The sequence below is a fragment of the Tupaia chinensis genome, unplaced genomic scaffold (genome assembly GCF_000334495.1).
Source record: "Tupaia chinensis unplaced genomic scaffold, TupChi_1.0 Scaffold000146_1, whole genome shotgun sequence".
Lineage (NCBI taxonomy): Eukaryota > Metazoa > Chordata > Mammalia > Scandentia > Tupaiidae > Tupaia > Tupaia belangeri.
Genome location: NW_006159616.1, coordinates 1,986,755 through 1,995,066, shown reverse-complemented (window position 1 = coordinate 1,995,066; position 8,312 = coordinate 1,986,755).

The window sequence follows — 8,312 nt, the reverse complement described above, 5'->3', positions numbered from 1 at the left end:
TTTCTGGGCCGGCGCATGGCCTGGTGGTTAAGGTGGCTGGATCCCACCTGGCCTACCCGCGGCTCCTGTCCGAAACCTAGCAGCTTAGAAAAACACACTGGGTGGTCACGGGGTCCCAAAATTTCAGAAGGAAGGAGAAATGGGGAAGGGCTGTGGTGTGATCGCGCTCATGTGGGGCGCCTGCTTGGCACCCCCTTCCCCGGCCTCAATCCAGCACATATGCCCTCTGACAAACTGGAAAATAAAAACTTCTGGAATTTTGGTGAACTACTGGTCAGCCACAGGGAGCTGAAAACCAGACATAGTGGGAAGTTACACCACAGGAACTGGCATACGTGACAAATCAGGGCTTGTTTTGTTTTGTGTGAGACCTGGTCACCAGCACACTAGTGAAGTCATGTGGCTGTGGCCAAACGCTGGCTCTTTATTTATTTATTTTTATTTGTTTGTTTAGATTTTTTACCATGGGGTACATGTCCTCATAGGAGGAAGACGGAGAGACAAAGAAAGTGAGAAATCACCCTTCCCCCAGCAGGGGGCATGGCCATACCACAATCCCTTCTCCTCATTCTCTCGGTGTTTTGGGCATGTACACACATGTGCTTGGAATGTTTTGCAGGCTGCCAGGTCCAGGACTTGAACTGTAAAGTTGGTTATGTGGGATCCAGCACCTTAATCACCATGCCACCTGCTGGCCCATAATGTTAACTATTATTTTTAGAGAGAGATTTTTGTTATAGGACATGTGCACTTGGCAGAGAGACAGAAAGAGAGAGACAGAGATAGAAAGCAAGAAATCATCCCCAGGAAATGATCACACCACAATCCCTTTTCCATTCTCCTCCCAGGATCGTGGGCACACATGCACATATGCTTGACATGATTGTGAGAGTCCAGGATGTAACCACTACGCCATCTGCTGGTCCCAACGTTAACTTTTTTTACACAAAGTTATTGCCATAGGGTGTGTGTGCTCACTGGAGACAGACAGAGAGACCACGAGCGGGAAAGTGAGAAAACTCCCGCCGGGAGGCCATGCCACACTCCTTCTCCTCCATTCTCGTCGGATCTTGGGCATATAGGCACATATAGCTAGCATGATTTTCAAGCCACCAGGCCCAGGAGGATTTGGGGCATATAGGCACATATGCCTAGCATGATTTTCAAGCCACCAGGCCCAGGACTCGAACTGTGATCGGTGGTGGGAGTCCACCACTGTCACCACTATACCACCTGCTGGCCCTGTAATGTTAACTTTTTAAATCTCTGTTTCTCCATTCATAAAACCATAATCATAATGGCCTGTGAATACTGAATATTAGCCTTGCTTTGCAAGCATTAACTCGTTTATTCCTCAACGTCACCGTCAGCAATAGAGGTTTTTCAAAGGAGAGAGTGGAGGGCAGCGGTGAAGTAGCGCCTCAGGAACAGCCCAGGCGAGCCCGCGCAGTCTGCTCAGGACTGCCCTCTGGTGGTCTGAGGCGGTACTCGCAGTCGCCCTTCTGTAAGCATTACCGAGTGGAGGCGCAGGCGCGCCCGGGCTCCGAGATCACCCTTTCCTTTCGGTCCAGTGGAACAGCTCCCGTCTCTCTCCTGTGCGCAGTGGGATGCTCACAGCCTTCCCTGTGTTTTTCAACCTACCAGGGCCAGGACTCAAACCGTGGTTGGCCTTGTGGAGCCTGCTCCCAATGCACAGCACGTAACCGCTGTGCTATGGGGCCGGCCTATTCGTTTCTTCCTGGAGAGAGCGAGGCAGAGCGAGAGAGGGGCACCCTCAACGGCGTGCTCGTGCCACGACCCCCCGCTGGCCTCACCAGCTCCATCACAGGCCTGCGTGTGCCCGGCGTGCACAGGGAGCCCTCAGGACGCCAGCCTGGGACTTCCGTATACGGTCTCGGCATGGCAGAGTTCTGTCACCCTGTGCCACTGCTGCTTGTCACCTCTCACTCTGAATCCCTGCTCTGGACCAGTTCTGGCCCCTCCTGCCGCCCTACCTCCTGGGGCTGTCGTCTCCCCTCAGCAATCCCACACTGGCCACTGCTCCCTGCTGGTCCCTGCACGAACCCTCCCAGACACACAGCTATTGTGACGGACCATGGCACAGCATGGCAGAGGGGGTGACGAGGCAGCACGGGACAGAAAACAGCTCAACAATGGATATTTCACAATTTCTCAGTTCTTTTCTCTATCTTCTCTCTCTCGTTTGTTTAGATTTTTGCACTCACCGGGGAGAGACAGAGACAAAGGAAAAGGAAGCTATCACCCTCCGGGGGGATGGCCGCACGGCAGTCCCTTCTCCTCCTCGGCAATCCCTTCTCCTCCTCTCTCGATGTTGGGCACACGCCCAGTGTTTTTCAAGCTGCTGAGTCTGGGACGTGAACCTCAGCATCAGTAGTGTGAGACCTAGGGCCTTAACCACCATGCCACGTACTGGCCCTCTCTCTGGTGAGTACATGTGCCCTCTTTTCCTTTTCTGCAATGACTATCAGAGGGCACATGTACTCATGAGGCCAGAGCACCCCTCCAGTGGGATGCGGTCGCGCCGCCATCCTTTCTCCTCCGTGTCTTCATCCTACTAGGATTTGGGCCTGCACACTTGCCCAGCGTGTTTTCAAGCAGGGACTGAGCCTCGAACCACAGTCGGCCTTGGGGGATCCAGTTCCCTTCACCTCTAGGCTATGGGGCCAGCCCTGTTGTCCACCTTATCTTTTCCCTTGCCTCTGGTGTAGGCCCTCCATAGGCCCCCACCCTAAACGGTGCCTGGCTTTCGGCCACGGGCCAGAAAAGCCCGCATGCCCCTTCTTTGTTGCCCCCGGCAAAGTGGCTCCTGACTCCCTCCCTTCTCACTGGGGTGGCGGTGGAGGTGGGGAGGCTCACCCACATGGAGGTGTTCTCTCACACAGGAGCCGGCTTCCTTCAGCCACCCCCACGGAGCGCTGGAAGCAGCCGCTGACAATTTCCGCTTCCTGTAAATGTGCCCGATGACAAGATTCTCTCACCATTGTGCAGAAAAGCCTTCCTGCTCCCGGGAGGGGCGCTTGGCGTGAGGCTCTGTGTGTCCACTCTAACAGCTGGGGACCTTGAGCAGGCCCTCTGCATGCCCAGTGGCTCAGCTGCCAGCTGGCATAGTAAGACCCCTTCCCTGCTCGGTGGATCCCTGGAGTGCGAAAGGCTCTGGGTAGGCCCCAGCTGTTGCCACCAGTCTTTGACTGATGAGGAACCCGGGTTCTAGACCCAGCTCTGCAGCAACTTGCTGAAGGAGCTGGCCTTAGTCTGCTCAGCCGGAGAAGGCGAGTCTGGGACTAGACGGTCTCCACAGCCTGCCCCAGGCCTCTGGTCCTCATTAGTGGTGCCCACAGATCCCGGCCTTGTGCTCTTGGGGCCCTTCTGGGCTCTGGCCTGTGTCCCCCTTCTCTTGGCTGCGCAATGAACCATACTGTAAGGTTTTCCTCAGTTCTGCAGGCCCTTACAGCAAGCGATCAGCCCTGAGGCGGCCGCACCCTCCGCGTTACAGCTGGTTGGTCAGATATATTGGGGTGGCGTGGCCCCAGCATGGGGGACGGGGGTCTAGAATGGGCATAGTCCAGGGGGGACTGAGCCCCAAGCTCTTTAACATGTGGGATGTAATGCAGCGTAGTCGACCATGGTTTGAATCCTGGACCTGGTGGCTTAAAACTCACACATGCCCAAAACTCCAGAGAGGAGAATGAAGGGTAAGGGATTGCAGTGTGGCCATCCCCCTTGGGGAGTGATTTCTCACTCTCTGGTGAGTGCAACTGCCCTATGGCAAAAAAAGAAATAAAAAACCTCTCTAAAAAAATGAATTGCTGGAATCCCAGTTGGTGTCAAAGAATAGGTGAATTGATTGGTCAGAAAATCTCACAGCATTTTGTAAAAGAAGCTCTTACCCACAGAAGAGGCAGGTCCCAGGAAACGAGGAGAGCAGGGTCAGTCTGTGAAGGAGTTGCTGTGACCACTGTGCAGACGGTGAAGCCCGACGGTAAGGTCCCAGGGAACATTCTACTACTGCTGTTGTTGTTGTTGTTGGCTGGAGGGTACATATGAGCACCCGAGAGAGAGAGAGAGAGAGAGAGAGAGAGAGAGAGAGAACCAGAGAGGAAGAGGGAGGGAGGGAGGGAGAGGGAGAGAGAGAGGGAGAGAGGGAGGGAGAGGGAGAGAGAGTGGGAAGGCACCTCTGCCCCTCTCCTGGGGGACAGCCGTGCTGCAATCGCTTCTCCATTTCTCTGGAGATTCGGGGCACACATGCCTGGCATATTTTTCAAGCGACTGGGTGTGGGACTCAAGTCGTGCAGTCAGCCATGTAGGATTCAGCCAGCGTAACCACCACGCCACAGGCTGGCTCAGATGGGGCTTTTTTTTTTTTTTTTTTTTTTTTTTTTTTGTTTGCCATAGGTGCCAGAGAGAGCCAGTGAGAAGGAAAGTGAGAAATCACCTCCCAGAGGGAATGGCCGCACCCCAATATCTCCTCCGTTCTCCTCTTGGAATTTTGGCCACCCACTCACATGCTCCTGGTGTGATTTTCAAGCCATCAGGTCCGGGACTTGAACCACGGTCAGCCATATGGGAGTTCAGTGTCTTAACCTTCTGGCCCCCGTGGTATTTTTTTTTTTTTAATAAAGAATTATTTATTTATTTCTATTTGTTATGATTGTTTTTTACTTTAAACAGAGAGACAGGGAAAGGGAAAGTGAGAAGGCAAACTGCCAGGCCCTGGACTCGAACCGCAGTCAGTCACGTGGGAGTCCAGCACCGCAACCACCATGCCAACTGCTGACTCTAATGCTATTAGTCTTCGAACCTTTCTGGACACTTGAAGTTTCCCTCAGTGATCAACGTGGGGAATAAGGAAGCAGCAGGACCGCGTGCAGAGGGGCCCTGGGTCGGCTCTGGGCTCTGGTTTCAGCTACGCCACTGCGCCTCTCTGTGACCTTGAGCAAGTCACAGCCCTCCTTGGGGCTGGTGTTGTCCTGGCGGGTTCTCACGCACTTCAATCCACACGGGTACTGCGCGTCTACAGGCCCTCTTGGTTTACTCACTGCATCTCCCGCCGCATCTAAGGGCCTCTTCTCATCCCTGTCTCTTTGGTGCCCGGCATAAGCCTTGGCCCTTGGTGGGTTCACCGGAGGAAGACAGGCAGGCAGGCAGGCAGGACAAGTGGATGGGTGCCAGGCCGTGTCCTGGAACGTCTCTGCGCCGAGGATGTGAGGTTCCCGTCAGGAAACCTGGGATCCCCTCAGGACGGAACTCGCAGGATGCACCTCCTCCTGCCCGTGCTCCTGTGTGCCCTAGGAGGCAAGGCCTCTGCTTCCTGCCACGGAGACCCTGCCCAAGCCTGGCCCAGCCCTGACTTCTGGTGCTACCAGGAGAGCACCAGGAAACAGACCTGAAGGCAAGAGCCCCCTGGGCTTGGGCTAGGCTCAGTCTTCTAGTGGCATGGGCTGAGCCGTGGACCTGGTGAGCTGAAGCCCTCCCTGCCCAGCCTGGCAGCTCGGCCCCTCTGCCCCAGCGCAGGCATGTCTCCAGCCCGACACCACCCTAGCAGTTCCATAAATACCAGGCAGCCTGCCCACAGGGAGGGCAGGGGTTAGGAGGTCTGGGAGTGGCCCCACCTCTGCCTCTATAGGCTGGCCTGGTGTGGGTGCCTCCCGGAGCCTCACCTGGTTGCTTCAGCCTAGGTCACCCGTAGGGTACTGCAGGGATTCATTCCCTCCCCGTACCATATGTAAGGGTCTCAGAAAACACGCTAAGCGGGGCCAGCAGGTGGCATCGTGGGGAAGGTGCTGGACCCTCACATGGCCGACCATAGTCTGAGTCCTGGACCTGGTGGCTTGCTTTCCCACTTCCTCTCTCACTCTGGTGAGTGCACATGTCCTGTAGCGAATTAAATAATAATAATAATAATAATTGGAGCCTGCAGGTGGTGTGGTCGTTAAGGGCACTGGACTCTCACATGGTCCACTGTGGTTCGAGTCCAAGACTTGGTAGCTTGCTTTCTCACTTTCCCTGTCTGTCCGTCTCTCTCTCTCACTCTGTCCCTAACTGATCAAAATAAAAATAAATTTAAATGATAATGATACATAAAATTAAAAAAAAAAAAAAAAGGAAAAACAAGCTAAGTTTTCAGACACGGTTGAAGCCACATAAGCCCTGGCAGCCCACACCCTCCCCTCTCAGAGGGCAGCGTCCACCTGGCGTCCCACTGTTGCAGCTGTGTACCTTTCTTGCCTGTCGGTCTACACGGCAGGTACCGCTGCCCACCTGTTCTAAAGTTAGGAACCATGGCATTACGCTGGGTGAGCATTCTGTAGGACATATGCTTTCGAGGTATGTTTGTATCAATATACGCAGATCTAGGTTCAATCATTCCTTTTTTTAAGTGAAACTAACTTTTATTTTATGTATTCTTTTTAGACGTTTTTGTCGTACAGTGTGTGTGTTTGCCAGAGAAAGACAGAGAGTGAGAAAGTGAGAAATTACCCCACAGGGGGGAGAGCCTCACTGAGATCTCTTCTCCATTCTCCTCTTGGTATTTTGAGCTCACACGCACACATACCCGGTGTGACTTTCAGGCCACTGGGTCTATGACTCGAACCGCAGTCGGCCATGTGGGAGTCCAGTGCCTTACCCTCTACACCACCTGCTGGCCCCATAGGTTCAATGCTTTCCACTGTTTACTGCTGTATTTTACAAATACGCAGTTCATCCATCTCTCCTGTTGATATATACTATGTTTCTTTCCAATTATGTTCTATTCTTTGATTTCTCATTGCCAGAGGGTGTGTGCACTTACGCAAGAAACTGAGAGACAGAAAGCACCTCCCAATGGGGACAGAGTCACACTGCAGTCCTTTCTCTTCCATTTCTCCATCCTGTCAGGATTTGCGCATGCACACATGCACGTGTGCGCACATGCCAGCGTGCTTTTCTAGTTCCCAGGACCAGGATTTGAACTGTGGTCAGCTCTATGGGATCTGGTTTCCCATGCACATGGCCTAATCCACTGCACTATGGAGCCAATCCTCTTTCTTCCTTTCTTCTTTTTAGCTTGCTATGAGGCACATGTGCTCCCCGGAGAGACAGAGAGAGAGGAACGTGAGAAATCACCTTCAGGGAGGATGGCCAAGCCACAACCCCTTATCCTCCGTTCTCCTCTTGGGATTTTGGGCACACGCACCCAGTGCATTTTCCAGGCTGCTGAGTCCCAAAGTCGAACTGCTCAGTTGGCCATGTGGGATCCAGTTGCCTTAATCACCATGCCACCTCCTGACCCTCTTTCTTTTCTTTATTTAATGACGAAACAGAAGGGCAGCACCCCCAAAGGGGTCTTACTTTTTTTTTCGTGATGTAGTACATGCACATGCATGGGGTCGGGGGAGGGGGAGAGAGAGGAGCACCCTCCCTGGGTCTGGTCGTGCCACGATCCCCTTCCTCCAGTCCTCCGGCCTATGAGATCTGGGTACCTGTGAGTGTGCCTGGCGTGTTTCAGGCTGATCTTGCCAGGGATTCCGACCGGTCACCGCGTGAGATCTGCTTTCTCTTCTTTTTTTTTTTTAAGGTTTTTTTTTTTCCCCCCCCTAGGGCATGTATGCTCGCTAGTGAAAGAGAGACAGAGATAGTGAGAGGGAAAGTGAGAAATTACCCCCCAGGCTGAATGGTCACAGGTCAATCCCTTCTCCTCCATTCTCCTCCTAGGATCTTGGGCACGTACATACATGAGTTTAAGCCGCCCGGTGGGACTCAAACCGTGGTCGACTACATGGGAGTCCAGAGACGTAACCATTACACTAACTGCTGGTCCCAGATCTGCTTTCTCTTTACAGCATTCACTGCCGCACCATGCAGCTGGCCCCCACAGGACCTTGACACCACAGTCCATCCCCAGCATCAGCCAGTTCCAGATCACAGGGGCGCCGGTGCCAGCATGTTTGAGAAGGTCTCTGGATGAGAACCCGGAACCTTCCCTCTGGGTCAGCCTTACGGTGTCACGTTCCACTGCTACACCGTCTTTTTGTTATTTTAAGCAATGCTGGAATTTTCTCGCACATGTCAAAGATGAATGAAGTGGGGCCGGCAGGTGGTGTGGTGGCTAAGGTGCTGGACTCCCACATGGCTGACCATGGTTCGAGTCCTCCACCTGGTGGCTTGGAAATCATACCAGGCATGTGTGCGTGTGTTCCCAAAATCCCCGATGGGGAACAGGGAAGGGATTGCAGCATGGCCATCGCCCCACCCGCCCCCGAGGGTGATTTCTCACTTTCCCCTCTCTCTTTTTCTCTTTGATGAGCACACAC